The following is a 21,418-nucleotide window of genomic DNA, read 5'->3' as shown; positions in this document are numbered from 1 at the left end:
CAACATCCCCAGACTACATCCTTGGGAGAAGAGTAGGTTCTCCGAAGAGAGAGGTAGAAGAGTAGGTTCCCGTGTGGCCCAGTCGGTCCAACATTCACACCAGCTATGGGACAGGAGGTGGGGCGGGAAGGTGGACGGATGGACCTTCAGATGCGCACCAGATGGAGAAGGAGCCGCATTCTTCAGCCTAAATTTGCTCTCAGCCCCATCCAGTGCCAGACACACAGATAAAAAGAAAAAGTTGCAGAAGTGCAGGGAGCAAAAGAGATTAAAGAATCCAAAGGCAGGGGGGCGCCTGGGTGGCTCAGCGGTTAAGCCTCTGCCTTCAGCTCAGGTCATGATCCCTAAGTCCTGGGATCCGGCCCCACATCACTCCCCCTGCTTGGCGGGGAGCCTGCTTCTCCCTCTCTCCTGCTTGTGCTCTCTCCTTTGCTCTCTCTCTCTCTCAAATAAATAAAGTCTTAAAACAAAACAAAACAAAACAAAAACATCCGAAGGAGTCACAGAAGTGTTAGCAAAGACATCATCAAGGACTGAGTCTGAAATACGAGCAGAGGCTTGCCAGGCTACCAGGTGAGGAGGGAATCCCTGTGTGTGCCTCGCCATGTTAGCGGTGGTGATGGTGTTGTGTGTGTGTGTGTGTGTTCATAGCGAGAAAGAAAGATTTCTATGAATTGTCTGTAATTAAGGAGATTGAATAATCCAGGACTAGTACATTGAAAATCATACCAGAATAGGTTAACTACAATCAGAACAGTTTTTAGAAAGAAACAGAGACAGGGCACTTGGGTGGCTCCGTCGGTTAAGGGTCTGCCTTCAGCTCACGTTGTGATCTCAGGGTCCTGGGATCAAGGTCCGAGTCTAGCGCTGCGCTCCGTGGAGAGTTGGCTTCTCCCTCTCTCTTTGTGTTCTCTCTCTCTCTCTCTCTCAAATAAATAAAATCTTAAAAAAAAAAAAAAAGAAAGAAACAGAAACAAAACAGTCTCTAAAGAGGTCTTTATATCTGTTTAGGTCCATAAACGGTCTGCATAGACCCAGTTCTCTTCTGACTCTCCATGGTCCCCCCAGACCTTTCCACTCCCAGGTGGAACCGAGGCCCAGGCCCAGCGGCCACCCTCATTTCTAAGAGACAAACCCTCTGTTCTGTCGAGCCAGACAATCTTTCCTGGGGAAGGTGTTACCTGATTTTCCCCATCGTGGTAGCTAGAACTCTTCTCTGGTCTTCAGGTACAGTGGTTGGGGCCCTGGGAAGCAGGCTCTGAGGTGGCTGTTGGCTGGCCAGGATGCTGTCAGACCAGAGTGGCGAGCAGGGGTCTGGGATGTATTTGCCGTGGATCATCTGTGGATGGGGAGCTGTGGGTTGGGGCCCTTCAGGTCTGGCTCCGGGTAAGGTGGCAGAGCTGGTCTTTAACCCTGGACGACAGACCAGCTATTGGAAGCAGCTGCCTCTAGAAAGGGGGTAGAAATTTGGTGCAGGAACTTCCTTTGGGAGAGGATAATGCCTGGGAGGTGAGCTGTCAGCATCCCAAACTCCCAGCAGCTGGGGGAGGGAGAGCCTTGACTCTGTGGATGGGTCTGCAGGAGGCATTTCATTCATTACACCTGTGACGCCTCACCCGATGCCTGATCCGTGGCTATGGTACCATACCCTGCCCCACCATCCTTTCCAGCTCGAACCCACGATACCATGCGGCCACAGCACGATGAATGTGCTCTGGGCCCCCCACCTCCTGTCCTGACACACTCCTGGTTTGCACACTGTGTTTCCTGTCGACCTGGTACTGGATTCCTTCCAGGTCCCCTTATTTTCCAGGCCCTTTGCTACCTGCCTCAGGGGAGCTTTCATGTCTAACACTTGGCAACCAGTTCTTACTTGGCAATGCACACTGACTCTCTTCCCTGCTCTTTGAAACGTGTCTATAATGCATGCCTTCGATGGCTGAGACTCCATGAAGCTGCAGTAACAAGTACATCTAGCAATTTCGGGAGCTCGACACATTGGGTTTTCTATTCTTTGGGGAACTGTCCTACGGAGAGGCACCTTAGAGACCCAGGCTGATGTTGTGACCCAGACAGCTCAGGGAGCGGCTCGAGAATCACTACGATAGGGCTGGCCGAGTCAGGTTCTGAAATACTTCTCTGCCTCAGCCCCGAAGTGATGTCCCGCCTCACCCACAGTCTGTTGAAGAAAATGAGTCTTATGTCACTGCCTAACTGCAAACGAGCTTGGAAATGTGGAGAAACACATGGATATTTAGTGAGCATTAAATGTCTGCCCACAATTAAGTCCAACTAACATTGAATATAATTTAATCATCCCTTCAGAACTGAAAAGGGCTCTCTAAATTCTGTTGAGCCACAAGGGCCATATTCTATTGATTGCTATAGAAAAGCAGTGTAATAAAATGTCAGAAGACCTCTGAATCTGCCAAGAACCTTGAGTAATAGCAGCGCTTACGCCACTAGCTAGCGGTGATCTTAGAATTGTCAAAGGCCACTTTAAACCTCAGTGTTTCTATATGTGCAACAAAAAGATTAAACTCAGCCTTCTCTCTGCTCTAAACATCTATTGAGGATCTTCGGCATTTCCGTCTGAGCCAGAGAGGAGAACTAGTTTGCAAGAATCGTGGAAGACACGATGCATTTACTTCATTCAACAGATACTCTTTGAGTGCCCAGAACTTGTCCTGCCTGAGCAGAGTGTGGTGGTGAACAGGGCAGAAAATGTCTCTACCTTCTGGAAAAGATGCCAAGAAAAGTGATCTTACTTTGTTCTTGGCATAGTGACGTTCCTCTTTATGACTATTAATCTTAAAAACAAGGCTGCTGGTTATTTTACCCGCAAAATGAGTTTATTAGGAATAGCAGAGAACTGCGATCTGGGACAAGGAAGCTAGGGCAAAAGCCACAGACAAGTCCACCCAGCAAAGGAGAGGAACGCTCTTTTGTGAAGGAAACCGGGAGGGTGGGAAGGCTCTTACCCACAGAAGGTCCATTGGCGTAAACTGAGAGCTGGGATGTGGCGACTCCTCCTTGGCTGAGCTGTGACCGTTTCTCATGGGCTGGGCTGTTGGCCTCAAGGAGAGCCTTCCTTCCTCCCGCGTGTGTAGTAGAGCAGCCTCCACCTGCAAGGTCCCTCTCTTCCTGCTGGATTGGTGACTGACCAGGAGTGAGAGGGTGTGAGAGCTCCTCCTGACGCCCCTTCAGTGAGGTATCCCCTTATTAATTTTCACAGTACTGTTTATTTTACCGCCTTTGTATATTGCATTTTAATATTCCCTACATTGTAGTCACACATGGGCATATTTTCAGCTGCATGTATCAGTCAGCTAGAGTTGTCAAAAGAAAATAACCAGGGCCAGAAGCCTTAGACCACAGAAATGGATCATCTAGCAGCTCTGGAGGCCAGAAGTCTGAGATTAAGGGCTTGGCTGGGTTGGCTCCTTCTGAGGCTGGGAGCGACCATCTTTCCCAGGCTTCTCCTAGCTTCCGGTGCTTTGCTGGCAAACTTCAGGGAGACCCAGTTGGTGCAAGCATCACCAAGCCTCTGGGTTCAAGCTTACAGAGCATCCTCTGTAGGTGTATGTCTGTCTACCCTTCTTATAAATCACATTAGATTAGGGCCCGCTGTGCTCCAGGATGGCCTCATCTGAATTAAGGACTTCGGCAACAACCCCGTTTCCATAAAAGGTTGTACCATGAGGTGGTTAGAACTTCACCCTAAGACCTCGGAGGCACTCAAATCAATCCACAGCAGTGCTCTTAAACGACAGCAGGGCTGCATTTTTTCTCTTCACTTGTATTTTCTTCCTTGAAGTTTTGTTTTTCTTCCTCAAGCTATTACTCTGGTTGTTTTGACCACATATTTCATGTGATAGTAATGTAAGCTTCCTTTTTTTGAATCTTCTCTCTGAACTGCCTAGGAAAATTGCTGGAACCTTGCATTTTTTTCTAGCTCCAGGGGTGTTTGCAGAGCTGATGGCAGAGCTGCCTGGGGACAATCCTTCTTCATCCTGTCTTATGTGGACGTTCTGTGCATGGATGGGATTATTTGGGATGTGTAGGCTGGGAAAGAAAGAGGAAGCCTTTGAGATTATATATATACATATATATATGTGTATATATATATGATTTATTTATGCATGAAAAACAGAGAGAGAGAGAGATACAGATTAAGAGGGAGAAGCAGGCTTCCCGCTGAGTAAGGAATCCTATATGGGACTGGATCCCAGGACCCTGGGATCATGACCTGAACTGAAGGACGATACCCAACCTACTGAGCTACCCGGACACCCCAAGGAGGCCTTTGAGAGGCAGAAAGCAGGAGTGCGGATCTGGGGAGCTTTCCCATGAAGTTCTGAGAGTGGCAGAGACTTGGCTTTGCCCTGTCCCTCTCAGGCCCCCTGGGCCTCCTGGGGAACTGAGCCCTTTGACAAGAAACTGTGGCCAGCCTGCTCAAAAGGGCTAGCGTGTCTTGGAGGAGACTGCCGGAGGACATGGCCACATGCTGGGGGTGAATACAGGTCACATCCCTCATCTCCAGAACCATGAAACCCTCCTGATTCCTGGGTATCCCAGCCAAGAGAGTCCGAACAATAACCGGCATTTAGTGGCTGGCGGCTCTCTAGAAACAAGGGATTGCATCTAAGTTGATTTTATTTGATTTCTGTAGAAATATTTTATTTATCCATTTTGAGAGAGAAAGAGAGAGAGATGGAAGGAGAGGAAGGAGGCAGGGGAGGAGCAGAGCGCCCGACCACGGCTCCAGCCTGGGCAGATGCTGAGAGCGTGACCTGAGGCCAACGGTTAACGGACTGAGCCAACCAGGTGCTTTAAACGGACTTTAAAAGGAACGACCAATTTTCTGTACTTACAGAACGTGTGATTATATATTCATACAAACTGTCTAAAATGTTTTTATTTTAGGCCGTGAGTGTGAAGCTGGAGCTTCCCCCCATTTTCTGTGGAGAGGAGAAACTTGAGAACCGAAGTCCATTTCTCCGGTCTGGGACCATGTATGGTGGCAGTCTGTTTAACCATCGAGCACAGAACCTTGCCTCTACTAGGTAATCAAAGCGACACTTGTTCTGTGAGGGAATGATGAGTCACAAACAGGAACAATGGGTATCTTTTAAAATGGGCTCAACCTAAAAGTCCTCTGGGGAAGATGGCCCCAGCTCATGACCTGTGAAGGCAATGGACTGGGGAGTGGACGTGACCTGGAGAGACACAGGCAGCTCATCCCTGGAGAGAACCAGGATGGTCGCTCCAAGGCAAAGCTCACAGTAGATGATCTCACTCTTTATTTATTGAGTGCTTAGCCTGTCCAGGGCCCTATGGGAGACACATAGAAAAATGACTTCATCACTCTTCTACAGAATCTTGAGGTCTAACAACCAGACAGTAAATATCCAAAACATGAAGTGTGACAGAGGGCGTGATCGACACAGAAACAAGCTTAATGTTTGACAAGTTCAGAGATCTGGAGATAGGGGACGAGGTCATCATAGAAAACAATTGCTTGAGATGTATTGTATGTAAATTTAATGATCACTCATGGTGTCCTCATTCCCTGACTGACGTCATTAGTGAAGACAGTGGGAATGAAGTCAGACACAGGTCAACTCGTGAGCACACCCCGGTCTCAGTTATGCACTTGAGGGAGAGCACACTCCCTACCAATCCCCGCCCCCTCTCTCCCTTAGAAACCCTATGCCCCTGTTTGCGGTAGAAATGGTACCCAGTATGGACCCATCCGGCATGGAGTCCGTGGCTTGTTTCCATCCCTGGTGGATTTGCAGACATCTGTCCATCTGCCCACTCATCGCTGGGTCCCGTCTGGTGCCCTGACCACATTCCAGGAGGGGCGAATACTGGCTCTGTGAGGAACGGCTCGCATCTCCTGTTGAGAGGTCGGAACAACCGAGTATTAGGATTTTTCTCACTGTGCCTTTTTCTTTCATTTAAAAAAAAAAATAAAATTTATTTGAGAGAGACTGAGAGAGAGAGAGAGAGAGTGCGCTCCAGTTGGGGGTGAGGGGGGGTTGCAGAGGCTGCGGGAGAAGCAGACTCCCTGCTGAGCGGGGAGCCTGACCCAGGCTGGACCCCAGGACTCCGGGATAAGTAACTGAATAACCCAGGTGCCCCTCATGGTGCCTTTTTCTTCAATAATAACACTTCTGTGAAGAATTTGAGAGACCTTCAAGGTCAGGCGCCTGTTCGTGTCTTTGAAGAGGGGAGATATTGACCAGAACAACTTCTCAGTGGAGAAGAGACACATTTATGCTTTAAGGAAAGATGAGTATGTAGCAGGGGAAGATAACTCCTTCACAGCCTGCAGGTAGTTGAGAACCTTGTATAACGGACGGAAATGGGAGGGATAATCGGTAAGGACCGCAGAGTCCGAGAGTTGGTGTATCCGCCATGTCGATGTGGCTTTGTGCGCGTCTGACCTCCTTGGTCCCTCCCCAGAAGGTGATGACCCGCGCCCTCTTATCACCTGTGTCTCCCAGCCAGAAACAGGGCAGCACAGGGACATAACTCGCTTAAGCGGGTCTGGCAGGTGGGGGCACTCGAATTCAGAGCCCGCAGAGGAGGGGACGGTGCTGAGGAAGGCCGCTCGGCTGCGTCCCCGTCACTCCAGGCGTTGGAGGCGGCATTGTTTCATAGGCGCCAACAAGTTTTGTTCAGCGGTGCATGCCCGAGAGGCACACAATTCAACACTTGGCCAACTTCTAGCTCCTAGAGGAAGTGGCAAAAATAAATCCTGCAGGAATTCTGCCCTCCACAGCCTCGGACTGCACCGAGCCGGGAAGCCTAGAACAGGAGGTGGGCTGCTGCGCCCGGATCCCGGGTCCCCGACCGTCCGGCTGGCCCCCTCCGTCCATCAGAGCCGCCAGGTGCTGGGAGAAGAGCCCTCCGGGACGCCTGGACAGCCCCGCAGCCAGGTCCTCGGACCGCCGGGCTCGGGCTGCGCTTCTGCGGGCTCGGGTCAGGCCGGGGCCGCGCGGGGACTCGAGCCCGGCCTCGCTGCCCGGCCCAGGGCACGCCATCGGCCGGCGGGGAGCGCCGGGGGCCGCCCGCTTCCTGCGCCGCCGGCTGGCGCCTCCCGCACGGCGAGGGCTGGCGTCCCGGCCCGAGTCCCCGCGGCCCCGCCGAGCGGCGACCCCGCAGTCCCCCGCGCGGGGCGGGCAGAGGCGCCGCCCAGGGCGGGCGGAGGGCGGAGGGCGGAGGGCGCAGGGCGGCGGCCGGGCGCGCGGCGGGCGGCAGGGGGCGCTGCGCGGCGGGCGGGGGCGCGGGCCGAGCCTGGGCGCCCGCGTCTTTGTGCCGCTCGCCGCCGCCCACTGTCCCCCGCCGGCGGCGCGCCCCGCTGGAGGCCGGGCTGGGCAGAAAGGGCGGCTCCGGCGGGCGCGGCGCGGGCAGGGAGGGCGCCCCGCACGCGGCCCCGCACACCCGGCCTGGGCGCAGCGCTCGGAGCCCCGCCCGCGGCCGAGCGGGAGCGGCGGTCCCCGGAGCCCCGGCCGCGCGGGACCAGGTGGGTGACGCGCGTCGCTTTGTGTCGGCATCGCGGGAGCGGGGCGCGGCCGAGCGGGGACGGAGGGACGGGGCCGCGCCGGGGTCCCGGGCGCTGGGGGCGGGGTGGGGCCGCGCGGGCTCCCGGCCGAGGGCGCCACCCCGGCCCGGCCCGGCCCCTCGGCCGCCCCAGCGCCGCGGCCGCTCGGGAAGCTCGGGTCCCGCGTCGCCTCCCGGGCCGGGAGCCGCTCTGCGTCGCTGTGACCCCGGCGCCCCGGCCGGGCGGGCGGAGGTGTCTCCCGGGCGGGGGGCGAACGCAGGCCCGCGGGCCGCGGGGTCTGGAGAGCGCGAACCGCCCGGACGCGGAGGCGGCGGGAAGGTCAGCCCGGCCGGGTGCCGCGCGTCCCCCGCTTCGCCCATCCCCGCAGCCCGGTGGCCGCGGCCGCTGCCCTCCCTCGGAGCCCTCCGCTCCTGTGGGGTCTCTGCATCCGCCCTCTGGCGCCGCCCCAGGTCCTGGCACCGTCCTGGGCGCCCAGCGCTGGTCTCTTGGGCAAGGCTCGGGTTACAGGGAGGAAGGGGCTCCTAACTGTACCCTCATGATCTCCATGGTCAGTTCTAGGATGGACACTTAAAAAGTTCCCTCCCTGCCTTTCTTTTCAGTGAATTAAAAAAAAAAAATGTCCAACAAATACCCTGTGCTTGTCTTGTGCGGGGAAAAAGTCTGGGTGACTGAAAAAGGGTTAGAGAAAGTCCCCAGGGGATATCCGGAGCGGGTGCCCCTGCCCCGGGGAAGGGGCGTGTGGCCCCTGCACTAGGAAGACCTTCGACTTGGACATGCCGCGATGCACAGTTGTGCCCTGACGCACAGTTCTGCTGGGAAGCTTCTTCCCTGGGAGTGGGGCCTGGCGATAGGTAAGGAGATATTCTAGTGAAGGGGGGACAGGAGGGGGTGCCCGCCCACCCCCACCCCGCCGCCCCAGATCAGCCAGCGGAGGAGCTGTGCTCCGAGGTCAAGGGCAGGACACAAAGTAAGTCCGTGCAGACAGGGTCAGGGCCCCTCCGTGAGGGCGGGCTCCTGAGTCAAAGCTGGAAGGTGCGGCAGGGGAGGTGTCCTAGTAAGGGCACCTGCTGGGAGGGAACTGCGTGCTGGAGGAGGGGTTGGGAACAGGAGGTGTGTGGGGCCAGGACCTTTCCTGTGGGTCTGAGCTTCCCTTCCCCAATACTGAGATGAGGGACCTGGTCCCTTGTGGTTTTCTAGTGACTTGATAATGTTTGTTTTTATTATTTTGTCAAGAGTGCAAAGGAAATGTGAGTGGAGACTTCTGATGGGGACAACTTACTGTCTTTGAACTGCAGGCTGACGTGGGTCTTGATCCGGTGGCTGTGGGAGCCCTGGATGACTGTGGAAGAGTAGAGGAGAATGAGTGAGCTGAACCCTGCTTTGTGTCATGAAGGAGGTGTCCTGCTGTGCCTTGTGCCAGTGCTGCCTCTAGAGCCTGACCCCTTCCCCATCTCCCACCTGCTGGGACCTGCGCTTCCTGTACCCCTGACCAGAGGTCAGGCATGGTTTGCAGATCTCAGGAGAAAATGGGATGCAAATAACCTAATTTTAATGGGATGGGAATTTTCCAGATCCATCACAGTTGGAGTTTGGAGGTTTACACGTTTAAAGGGGCCCTGATTCTAAAGCCAGTAGCTGGGGAGAGCTAGGAACTCAGAGGCGGGGGGGCGGAGCCACAGAGAGGAGCGCCTGGGCCGGCACCCACAGACCGTGCATGGAGGGGGAGGGTGGACAACCGGCAGAGCACGTTGACACGCGTGTGCTTTAGGAGCACACGGAGTGCCCCTGGTCTGGTAGCGCGTCATTCCCGCGGGCAGATCTGCCCTAGAGGCCAGTGCTTCTCTTGTGGACTTGGTGCGGTTTGGGACTTGGACGGGACCCCACACACACTTCAGTCGAAGCTGCTGACGTCTAGCGGGGAAATCTGGGGCTTGGCCAGAAGCTGGGAGCCACGTCGCTTGTTTTTCCCATTGTGGTTCATAATTTGGCTCTGCTGCCTTCTTTTGTTCAAATTCCCCCTCCTCTTGAGAGCCTTTCTCTCTGGTGGTGAGACCGGAGGAGGCACGTCCTTGCAGACGGAGAATCACAGAGCTAGATGGTCACCGCGGATTCCTAGCCCAGCCGCTCACTGGGATTTGGAGGGAAGAGAGGCCAGAGACCCCAGAGACCCCAGCCTGGGCACCCCCCCACAGGGCTGTGGTGGGCCTGGGCCTGGCCTCAGCGATCCTGACTGCAAGCTGTTCTTTCTCTTGCTCTGTGCTTGGGCTAGTGAGAATGGGGATGTGTCAGCTGCTCCGGGGGTCTGGGGGTCTGGAGTCACTCGTGGGGATACTGAGGCCTCAGACACTAGCAGGGCATCTGACCACGCAGGGACCGCCCCCTGTCCCTGGATCTCTGGGTGTGGCATGCCAGAGGGAGCCAGGAGGCTGTGAGCAGAATGGATTGCTTCCCAGGAGGACAGACCCTCTCCGTATTCACCTGGGTGGCTTCCTACCTTGGAGATCCAAGAACTAAGTTGAAGGTGCCTTCTCTTAACGGCTAGGAAAGTCATCTGAGGTGATCATTCTCAGGACCGGCTTCCTCTGTCCTCTGTTTCGGCGTTGCTGACACACATGAATAGCTTTTCTTAATTAGAGGAAGAAATTGAATTGCAGCAACTGTTCACATACTTGCTGGGGATTAGTCCGGAAGGACGGAGCTTGTACAGCCTCTGACCCAGCCAGGGACCAATGGCAAGGTCTTAGCCTTCTCGCGTGGCCCCAGATCTTACACTGTAAAACTCAGGTGTTGGCTGAAGTGATTTCCAAGATCCAGAAATAATGATGTGCTGTATTAACGGTGGTTCCCAGGAGAATCAGCATTACAGGATAACTTACCAAATGCAATCAATTTTAGGGATTTTTCAAGAAGAGTGTTTTTGCCTACAAATGATGTGTTGCGAGATAGGCTTTGGAGGTGGTGGTTCTTGGGGGTGAGACTGTCCATCTGCCTTCCCTCCTGGAATCTAAAATCTGAATTGGAGCATATTTCCTCAATGGCCTGGAGTCTGAGATCCGGGCTTCCCCTGGAGAAGCAAGTTGACAAGGTAGATGCAGTGTTACCAGGACAAATCAGTTCGTCGGGGGTGGGAAGTAGTGTAGCAGCCAACGTTTCTGAGTTCACCTAGCGTTGGCCGCAGGAGAGAGGACACAGCTGTTAGCAGTCATTTGGCAGGTCCTGTTGCCTGATGGGGCCCTGGCTGTGGCCCCCGTTCTTCTAGGGCCCTCCACGACGGACACTGTGCCTGTCCCCACCTTGCAGAGGATGGAGGTGAAACAGAGAGTGGTTGGGTTGTCCAAGGCCAGGCACATGGTAACTATTGAAGCCCATGTGGGACTCAGGAAAGCATATATATATCCTGTGACCTTATGGAGGCCACAGTTTGGGGGTGGGGGAGGCCCGCATGTTCTCAGACTGTTCTTTGGGGGGGTTGGTGTGTAGAGAGCCGCGGGCCGCAGTGCGGGATTTGTCTACTGGAACTGAGGGTGCCAGAGTCCCCGTTAGCTGGACCACATGGGAGGGTCAAGGTCAGATTCTGGGCCTGGAAACCGCAAGTCGCAGCCAGGGTGTGCCGGGAGCTGAGGGCCGGCCGTGCTGCCACGGGCCTGTTCTGCAGGAGGCTGGCTGTCTCTGATCGCCCTTCCAACCGGCATTCCCGAGTGTCAACAGTAGCTTTCATGGCTGGTGTCTTCTAAAAGGTCCTGCCAGTGTGGGGTTTTCCTTGTTTGGTTTTGGAGCCTCTGTCCTTTCATTTCCCCCCCCCCCCCGTGACCCCATGACACCCCCGCCCCCCGCCCCAGGTCTGCTGGAGGAGATTGGGTTCCGAGAAGGTGAGCAGAACCACGGCGGCAGCCATCATTTTTACCATCCGGAAACCTGTCCTCTTGCACTGCTGTACCCTGAGCGGGGCCGCTGTGATTCCCTAGGCCTGTCGTGGCCTATGGCCTGCTGCAGAGGGCCTCAGAGCTGGGAGTCGGGCCCAGCAGTGCAGCTGCCGGCTCCCCTAGCTTCTGCCCCAACTGGCACAGCTCTGTGGGGTGGGCGTGGGGAGCCTGTGCCCAGGCCCAGTAGAACAGAGGGGAGCTTCCTCATTGACTTTGTCTCTAGCTTGGTTATTGGCTAAATGAGGTTTTGTGTCTGTCCTCGGAACACCTCCTACTTACGTGATTTTCCTGGGACCCTTTATGGCTGCCAAAGGGTCAGGCTCCAAGCAGTTCTTTGGAAAGGGCATGTGTGACTTTAGGGGGGGCAGCATTTTAAGGCTCTCTGGAGGGAGGTGGGCCCGTGCAGGCTGCCTCTAGCATGGAGAGAATGCCTCCCAGACTTCCACTGCCCTCCTGCTGGTCTCTGGACCGTGCGGGAGCCCTTCCTCTATGGTCTTCCTCTGGGACATGTGTTAACCGGTACTGACCGGTGCGCTCTGATCCTCTCCATTTGCCCCCCGTGGCTGGGTTGTCTGTGGGCTGTCCCGCCCCCCCCCATCACTTGCCTTCCCCGCTGCCCCCTCCCCCGTCAGGCATGCTGGTCTCTCCAGCAGGAAGGGCAGCCGGCGGGGCAGAGAGGCCGGCCCTCTCCCCCAGCTTGTGGGTGATGGGAAAGGTCCCCTTCCCAGAAGCATGTAGACCCCTGTATCAGGCACCCTCTTCTTCCTTGAGGTAAAACATTCTCTTCAACAGCTGTTCTGAAGCCAGGTCTACACAGGTACTTTCTGACTTTCTTGGGAAGTATTTTGTCAACCCCAGTGGAGTCCCTCCTCGTCTCTCCGTGGACCTCTTATCACTTTGCTGCTGGGACCACCTCAGCTACCGCCATTGCTTGTTGGGTACGGAGTGTGCCTCCTGGTGGAGCCTTTGGGATGCTTCACTGCGCGGCCCCAGCCCATGTCTCCGGGGTGGCTCTCCCAGCGGGCTTCCGACGGGGGTCCTGGGCGTCCTCCTGCCATCTCCGTGTGCCCCCTTCCCAGGGGTCCTTCCAGTCTGGGAACACGCACCGCCTTTCTCTCAAAGCTGTAGGGTCATTAACGTGGGGCTAGAGGTGGGTCCACTCCCTGGGTGCTGGCATCCTGTCATGGGACACTGGACTTGTCCGGAGCACAGGCCGGAACCGCAGGCCTCGGGTCCTGGCCAGCCCCTTCCCTCCCAAGCCCTGGCTGTCCCTCTCCCGTCAGGTGCTGAAACGTTCTCTCCTCCAGGTGCCTCCATAGCAACTTCTCCTTCACAACCTGTGACTGCACTTAAAACTCTCTCCTCTAATTTTAGTGGTTTATGTAACTGTTTGATTTCCTCTGCTAAATCATAAGCCCTACAAGGGTAACAGCTTACTCGTTTTTGCCTGCCCCTAGTGCATATCTGCACTTGCTAAGTCCGTGTGTGTTCAGTGGTTGCAAACAAGATGGAGAAACATGGCTCACTAGGGAAACGAGAAATGGGACTCGAGTTCACGTTCTGATCTGAGCCACTCCAGAGGGTTCTCTCGGAGCCGAGTCCACTAAACAGCGCCCCGCAGGACCGTAAGACGCTAAGCACAAAGGAGGCGGGAGTGTTGGTTTGGGCGGGAGGAGGAAGGCCAGAGCACGCGGCCCGGTGGGTCAGGGGTGCAGCACAGAAGGCCTCGCCAGTCCTGAGCTGTGGTTGTGTTGACAGCAGACCAGGTCCATTCCAGCTTCAGACAAGGGCTCGCTGGGCTGCCTGGAGGCACTCTGTCACACTGGGGACCATGAGGCAGACGTGGGCCTTGCTCTGTGGGTGTGCACGAGGACCACAGTGTGTGGCTCCTAGCGTGTGTCTTGCAAACGCTGGAGACGGGCATGAGTGAGCGCAGACTTGGAGGGCCGACAGCGCTGACGAGGCAGCCCCCGTGTGGCACGCCGAGGGGCGCGGGGTCGGGCCCAGCGAGATTTGTTCTAGAGGATCCTGAGCTCCCGGGGGTGGTCAGACCCTCTGAGGTGGGCTCCTTCCGCCTTACCGTTTGGGTTTTTCCAGTGGGAGACTGAGGTGCTCTGGGTGGAGAGGTGGTCGGGGTTCCTAGAAAGAGGGTCGGGGAGACACACTGTGGGCCGTTGAGTCACGCGGTTCTCCCCACAGAGGAACCAGAACGATCAGCTGCAAAGATCCCAGAGCCTGTGTGCGGGGTAACGCGTACCCAGTGGATTCTGTTTCTTGAGCACCTTACGCTCTCCTTCTGTCTCTGGTTCCAGTTCCCGTTCCCGCGCTTCACACAGGCCGCGTGCTCCCGGAGCTTCGCGAAGTACGAAGGCTTACGGGGAGCTCCGGGGCCCCTGAAACCAACAGTCCCAGAAAGTGATTTTTCCCAATGCCCCGTTTGCCACGCAGTGGTCCTTGGGAGCACACGCAGCGGCGCTCGGTATCCGTGGAAGAGAAAGAGCTTCCAGAAAGAGGACGTTTGGAGCTGGTGCCTTGGGGTGCGGATTTATTGGCTAAAACTGTGTCTCCTTCCTCCTGGCTTGGCAGGCGCGGCAGCCCCGGTGCCTGGTGTGGATGAGACAGGCCGGGCGCTCTGCGGAGATCACAGTCGCTTCTTTCTTCTCCGCGTCTCAATGAAGCGTCAGCCGGAGACCCTGGGAATCAGGACAGTGTGGCTGTGGGAGGCCCGCGGCGCTGCCGGGAGGGCCGGATGTAGCGGAAGAAAGAAGGAAGGTGTCTGTATTCCCTCCCCTGGCGGGACCCTAAGAAACCACCTCTGTGTCGGGGTGGAGCGTCTGCCTCCCAGGCGTGGGCACTGACGCCTTCCTGACTCGCCCCCGTCCCCCACGGGGACTGTCTCTGCAGCCAGCGGACGCCCCCGAACCTCATCCCCAGTGGGACGGGTGAGGAGGTGGGGCCTTTGGGAGGTGCTTCGGTCAGGAGTGGGAGCGCTCGTGAATGGGGTGGGTGTCCTGACAAACAGACCCCGGAGGGCCCCCTGAGCGCCCCTGCGGTGAGGGCACAGTAAGTGGATGGTCGGCCGACAGCGCAGGACATGGGGCTTTCAGCAGACACTGAAGCCCCTGGGTCTGGGCTTCCAGGCTTCTCCACTGTGAGAAACGGACGTCTGTTGGTTAGAAGCTACCCGCTCGCTGGGACGGTGACCGTGGCAGTTCCGGTGAATGCAGGTGGGCAGCAGTGGCCGGTCACCCGTTGTCCCAGTGTCGGCCCCCCCCATTGTCAAAGACCCTAGTGAGGTCACAGCCATAGATTTGGGGGCTGAGGAGCCCAGCATGCCTTTTGGGGACACGATTTTACCTGCAACATGTTAATTTTATGTCTTTGTGTGCTCCCGTGTGTTGGGCTCACGCAGAAGGCTCAGGAGCAAGGACTTGAGCAATGGGCTCGTGTTTCCTCTGTGGTGGCGGGTGGGGACGTTGCTGGCCCCGGCTTGGCAGCTCGGGGCTGCTCATGAGGGCCACATTCTGCTCTGTGGCTCCTCTGTCCTTGGCGCGGCACCCTCTGACCTGGTGGGCGCCCCGGGGTCCCGATGGCACCGCGCGCTGCAGGCTCCCTTCCCTGTTCAGGTGGCAAGAGGGTGGCGGGAGTGCGGTGACACTTGTCCTTCTGTCCAAGAAGAACGGGCTTTTCAGAGCACACCGTGGCTGCAGGTGAACCGGGGCGCTGGGGGAGGGAGAGGCCACGGGGGCCGGGACGACGGTCCTGGAGCGGTCGGGACAGCGCGGAGCACCAAGCCCGCTGCCCGTGTGGGTTTGCCCTCGCTTGCTTGGCTCACCTGCTCTGCTTTGAAAGGCGGGAATCCTTCCAGCGAGGTCGGGGCCTGTGTGCACGTGGCTCATGTAGTCTCGGGGTCTTGCCCGTGTCGCGTGCACACATCCGAACCCTCCCAGAGTTACTTGTTGTTCCGGGCGCGGCAAGGAGCAGGGAATCACCGCCCTGTCCTGCTCATCTCTGTGCCCCTTGGCAGCCGGCCCGGTGCCTGGCACCGAGTAGGTGCTCCGTGAGTATTGGTCGAACTGCGTAGGCCTCTTTCCGCTCCGAAGACGCTGGAGTCCCGGAGCAAGCTCACGCGCCCCTCCTTCCCTCCTCTCGTCTGGTCTGCCCTTTCCTCCGGCAAACCTCCTCGGTTCCAAGGCGGGGGAAGGGTACGCCATGAGGGTGAGGAGAGCGGGAGGGAAGGGGCTGGGGGGAGGGGAGGGGGCTGGGGAGGTCTTTCCAGAACGAGACAGGGGACGGGGTTCTGTAATCAGCCGGCAGGTGTGACCCTCTTAGATTTTTGGAATTTTGTAAATTCCGGTTTTGCTCCAGGAAAAACAGCAGTTGGGACACCCAGGAGTCCCTTATCCTGTGGCAATGACACTCATCTTCTGCTTTTTCCCATTTGTGCAATAGCTCAGAATTTAAGGTGTGTGTGTTTTTTCTTTTGTTTTTAATGCTGACTCGTCACGGAGTCCTCACCCAGGGACTGGGCTCTGGAATAGGCAAACGTGAGCATGTTTCAGAAGGAAATGTTTTCAGTTCCTTCTTCAATGAGCAGTCCCCTTGCCGCAGAGTGGCCGAGGGGACAGTTCTTATCTGTTAATACTTTAATCACTCCCACGACTCCTTCTCCTGTGGCCCAGTGCCCTGCTTCCGTGGCGGTGACCTTGTTTTCTCTCAGTTCCTGGCCACGTGCAGGCTTGTGGGCGCAGGCTGGCTCGTGGGGACCAGCTCAGGACCGGCTGGGGCTGTGTCCCGCCAGCCCGGCAGGGAAGGCTGCTGTCTACAAGACCAGGTTTATCTGGGGAAGGCAGGCCCTCTTGCTGGTGCGGCAGAAGCAAGCCCGGGCAGAAGCGGGAGAGCACCGGGGCAGTGGGGGGCGCGGGACTGTCCAGCCCATAACCTCTGGCTACCTGGGCTCCTGAGCCTGTGACCAGTCCTGAGGGAGCTTTCTGTGCATGTAGAAAGCACACCAAGTCTCCGGGATCCCGTGTGAAACACGGAGTAGAAACGCAGAATACCTCAGTAATAACTTTAATATTGATTGCATGTTGATGTGATGTTATTTATTTAAATAAAATGTTACTAACCTTAATTTCTCTTGCTTATTTTTACTTTTTAAAAAAATGGAGCAGGGGGCCCCTGGGTGGCGCTGTCCTTGAAGCTTCTGACTCTTCATTTTGGCTCAGGTCATGATCTCAGGGTCCTGAGATCGAGCCCTGTGTCTGGTCCCCTGCATACTGGGGAATCGGCTTGGGTTTCTCTCTCTCCCTCGGCTCCTCCCCCTGCTTTCTCTCTCTCTCTCTCAAATAAATAAATCTTAAAAAAAAAAAAGTGCCAGAAAATGTAAAATCACAGATACATTGTATCTCCTCGCTGTATCTATTTCCTTGCCGTAGCACTGGTCTGGAGAGACTGGTCCCCACATTTCTTTGGGGGTTCACTGGGCTTTCGAGCCTCCGCACCCCCGGGTAGAGGCCTCGGCGGGGGTCACCCACTGGCGGCCGCTCAGTAGCGCGTCTGGTGCTGCTCCGGCCGTGTTCTCGGTGTCACGCCCCCCGGGTGTCCAGAGCTGAGGCCTGATGCTTGAGGTTCCCGCCCATCCCTACACCCCCCTCCGCGCCCTGTGTTACTCGGCGTCGACTCTTCAAGGGACTGAGCTCAATTCGGTATCAATTCAGTTAGAAATCTCCTTGGACTGTGCTTTCTTCAGTGTATGAGGTGAGGAGGTCGGTTTGGACAAACAGCATCTTGATCTTTGAGATTTGCCTTGACTCTGACCTTGGCACCGTGTGCATCGCTATAGGCCCGCCGCATCCCCCCTCCCCCAGCTGCCCCTGTGTGTCTCCCAGCCGCCCCCTCCCCCACCGTTGATTTTCCCCCGTGGGAAATGGGATCACGTAAAGTGCGCCACCGCATGCCCCGCACCTTCAGGCCCAGGGAAGGCTGTTGGACGGGGGCCTTCATCCGTGAACCCCTGCTTTCATAGCTGCTTCGTGTTTCTCCAGCATCTTGGAAGCCTGTGTCTTTTGCTGGCCGGTTCCATTCTCTGGCCAGTTGTCCCTGGCTGGCTGCATTTCTGGCTGTCACCTGACATGCCCCCATGGTCCAGGGCATCCCAGGGTACCCGTGCCCCACATCACCTGTTTCCTCCCCCATCCTGCTTCCTTCTCTGCCAGGCACCCTGCCACTTCCTGGGAGCTCCGCGTGGCCCCTCAGGCCTCATGGAGTCCCTGAGCTGCTCTGGCGTTTTGTGGATGACGTGGTTGGAGAGAGCATCCTTTTACTCACCAGACACAGCAGGCCCTGAGCCTCTGGCCTATGAGCTTTGCAAAACAAAATATTTTTAAATCTTGGAAGCCAGTATTAGCTCCAGAGTGTTAAAAAAAAAAAAATACCCCCCCAAACCCAGAGAACTGATGTCGACACATGTGTCCTCTTATGTCAACAAAATATAACTGCCATTTAGTCAAGAGAAACTCAAGGCACAATTTTATAGAAATAACATTTAACCTGAAAAGACGGCATTGTTTACCGGGAAGTAAAACCTCTCTGACCGAAGTACTGCCCTCCATGCTTCTGTGCCGCTCTCCTGGACCGCAGAGCAGAGGCTGAGATGTCCACGTCAGTTTGTCACGCTTTCTTAGGGTGCATCGTGGCAGTCTGGGGTCCTGGAGGAAGGACACATCTTCCTCCTGTCCCCAACACAGGACCTGGTACCCACTGCTTCCGGGTGTTAAACATTTAACTCAATGCAATCCTTTTAAAAAAATAAATAAATACAGGACTTTCAGATCTGCCTGAAGTGTTATGTGTTCTTCTTTCTGAAGCATCCCCACAGGGTGGTTCTTAAACCCGATGACATCTATAAGCTGATCCCAAATGGTAAACGCCTTAAATGAGCTGCTGACAAGAATAAGCATCTGGAAGCTGCAAACGTGGCTTGTATGATGTTAGTTTAAATTGTGTATGGCTCTCTCCTTGTACCGGCCCTCTGTACGTTATCAATACCATTCTGTTTATCTCCAGCCAGTCTGGTTACAATGTAACTACCATGACACCATCATAAGTACCTTGGTTAGTAAGAAAGATTTTTCTCGGTAAACACGACATTGTTATTTGAAAGGATTTCTAAGAGGAATTAGGTAAAAGGAACATTGGCTAATAGGACGCTAATCTGATGAAGGCTCCAGCAGAACAGGAAGTGGTCGAGGGTAAATCAAGTTGGCTCCGCAGAAGGAAAACGTCTGTAGGCCTGACTGGGGCCGGCTGAGGGGGAGGATGGCTTAAGGACAGATGGATCAATGCTGGATTTTTATTTGCAGCCACAAATCCTGCTGACAGTTGAGCTTTGGGGAATCTAGCTCAAGGATATGATATTCAATGTGGGGAAAAAGAAGGAAATAGCATTTAAATAAGCATTGAACGAATGCTTCTGTGTGTGTGTGTGTGAGTGTGTGTGTGTGAGTGTGTGAGTGTGTGGAAAATGGAAAAACATCTACACAGTCCCAAATGGAAAACATCTAAGTATGGTTAAGTAAATATCCTGCTCTAATTAGATAAGATTTTTGGAGATTGTGGACATGGGAAAATGTTTATATCATCAAGCGAAAACAACTGTGAGACCCAGTTGTCATATGCCAAGTGGTTCAAACCTAGAAAATATGCTGAGGAAAAGGGATCCTAAGTCCCAAGGATTGTGGCAATTAATGTTTTTGATTTTTTTTTTTTTTTAATAGAGAGGGACAGAGAGAGTGAGGGACTCCTAAGCAGGCTGCAGGCCCAGCATGGAGCCCGACATGGGGTTCAGTCCCTAGACCCCGAGGCTGTAACCTGAGCTGAGATCCAAAGTCAGACGTTTAACTGACTGAGCCACCCTGGTGCCCCTACTTTTTTTTTTTTTTAATTGCAGTTATATTTTACAGTGAACTAAATGATTTTCGTTCTAAAATTCAATTAATTATAAATTTTGCCCGCTGACACACACACATTTTATTATTTATATAATCAGGTCATGATCCTGTGTATATGCATGCACAACGAAGCTATCTTCCAGCAGATAAATGAACCATGTCTGCAGCGGCTGATGGCTGCTGGGGGCTGGAAGAGGAATGGGTAACGAACACGGAGAAGGCTCCTGTTACTGATAAATAACACAAGCCATCCAAACTGCCACATTTTTCCTGCAGGGCCCTCTTTCAGGGCGCTTTTATGTCCCAGCTCTGCTCATCTGACCACGGGCAGTTAACGTCAGGAGCATGACGGACCGCGGGGCCCGCAGAGCACCTTACCGCCGAGCACCTTACCGCCGAGCAGGTGTGGTCCCAGCTTGAGGGCAGGGTTGCAAGACTGCAGGGCTGGGGGCTCCAAATCCTGCTCCAGGCTTCAGATCCCACTAGGTCTTCTGCAAACCTTGAGACTGTCTGTAAATTTCTCCTTTTGTTCATCTAAAGAGAGGGAACAGTACTCAGATTCCTTCCTTTTCGGGACTGAATAGATCGTGAATAAGAAAACTTAGAGAAATGGTGGAAGGCCTAACCAAAAGGCAGATTCACAAGTAACCCTTTGACATTTCACGGGAGTGAGACGTGAGTGAGTGGGGAATGCTGCCTGCTGTACCCCAGTTCCCTCTGGAAAACACATCCTGGTCGAATAAAATATTGCCCTCTGGTCTTCGAAAACCAAAACCATCAGACCTATCAAGATGTCTACTCTTGAACTTTTCAGCTAAAATGAGGACAACCTAAGTGAAATAGTGCCATATTTCCTCTTTTTGCTATCTTTCCTCTTTTAATTGTTGTTTTGCTGTATGTTTTCGGTGATGATGCCCAAAAATGTGACATTGCCGGTAGGCACAGGACATCTGGACCCATCTTACCCATCTTACTCTTACGATTTTAGCCTGAGTGGATGTTTATCAGTTTTATGGATCTTCTGAAGAACCAGCCCAGGGGTTTTGTTGTTTTTCTCTATTGTTTTCCTGTTTATGATTTCATTGATTTCTGCACCAGTATTTTACTGTGTCTCTCTTTTTTTTTTTTTATTTCCTGCTTGCTTTGGGCTTAAATTGGCTTTTCTAACTCTCATTTCCTAAAGAGGCAGCTTGGAGGGCTTACTTTAGATCTTTCTGCTTTTCTAATCTATGCATTTAATGTTATAAATTTCCGTATAAGTGCTGCTTTTGGTATATTGTACTCATTTGGTAACTTTTATTTTTATTTTCATTCACTTAAAATGTTTGTTTTTTTATTTAATTAATTTACTTATTTACTTATTTTTTTTGGAGACTTCTTCCTTGCACCAAATGTTATCTAAAAGATATTTGGGGATGTTCCAATTTTCTGTCAGTGACTTGTAATTTAGGACCATTGAGATGTGAAAGCATAGCTTAATGATTTTGATTTTATTTATTTATTTTTGTTTATTTGTTAAGGTGGGCTTAATGGCCTAGAACACTCCCTGTTAGCTAGAGGAAAGTATATTCTGCTATTCTTAGTTGGAATAATCTATGTGTCAGATAAATCAAGTTGTTTGTTGGTGCTGCATTGCTCAGCTGTGTCTTGACTGATTGCCTGCCTGCTGGATCTGTCAGTTCCTGAACGGAATGGTGTGTCCCATAGGACTGTGGATTTGTGTATTTCTTCCTTGCAGGTCTGCCAGTTTGTGCTTCTGTATTTGGATACTCTGTTGTTAGTTGCATATACATTTAGTGTTACTGTGTCTTAGAGAACCGACCCCTGTATCCTTATGTAATGTCCCTCTTGATCTGCAGTGATTTGCCTTGTTCAGAAGTTAGTGTTGTCTGAAATTAACGTAGCTACTCTGGTTCATGGATTAGCATTGGCATGCTGTATCCTTCTCCAGCTCTCACTTTTAAATGGAG

At 54.1% G+C, this 21,418-nt stretch overlaps 1 protein-coding gene and 1 long non-coding RNA gene across 3 annotated transcripts in view; one reads left to right on the top strand and one right to left on the bottom strand.

The window, feature by feature from the left end:
• Positions 1-2,846: 2,846 nt before the first annotated feature.
• On the bottom strand, positions 2,847-6,636 carry LOC101671383. Its single transcript, XR_198969.3, has 3 exons — positions 6,500-6,636; positions 5,741-5,902; positions 2,847-4,065 (listed from the first exon to the last, which is right to left on the bottom strand). It is a non-coding gene; the product is annotated as an uncharacterized LOC101671383 (long non-coding RNA).
• Positions 6,637-6,738: 102 nt separating this feature from the next.
• Positions 6,739-21,418, top strand: part of RNF144A (ring finger protein 144A) — a 107,512-nt gene continuing 92,832 nt past the window's right edge. The window contains exon 1 of one of the 2 annotated variants that reach the window (XM_004745745.3): positions 6,739-6,828. The gene's annotated coding sequence lies outside the window, so the exon portion shown is untranslated. Of the gene's footprint in view, positions 6,829-7,291; positions 7,535-21,418 lie in introns of those variants that run through there. The other variant, XM_045084914.1, reaches the window with a different exon arrangement.

This window comes from Mustela putorius, unplaced genomic scaffold (genome assembly GCF_011764305.1).
Source record: "Mustela putorius furo isolate JIRA1106 unplaced genomic scaffold, ASM1176430v1.1 tig00000813_pilon_pilon_pilon, whole genome shotgun sequence".
NCBI classification, from domain to species: domain Eukaryota; kingdom Metazoa; phylum Chordata; class Mammalia; order Carnivora; family Mustelidae; genus Mustela; species Mustela putorius.
Note: the sequence above shows the minus strand (reverse complement) of the source record. Positions and strands in the feature narration are given on the sequence as shown.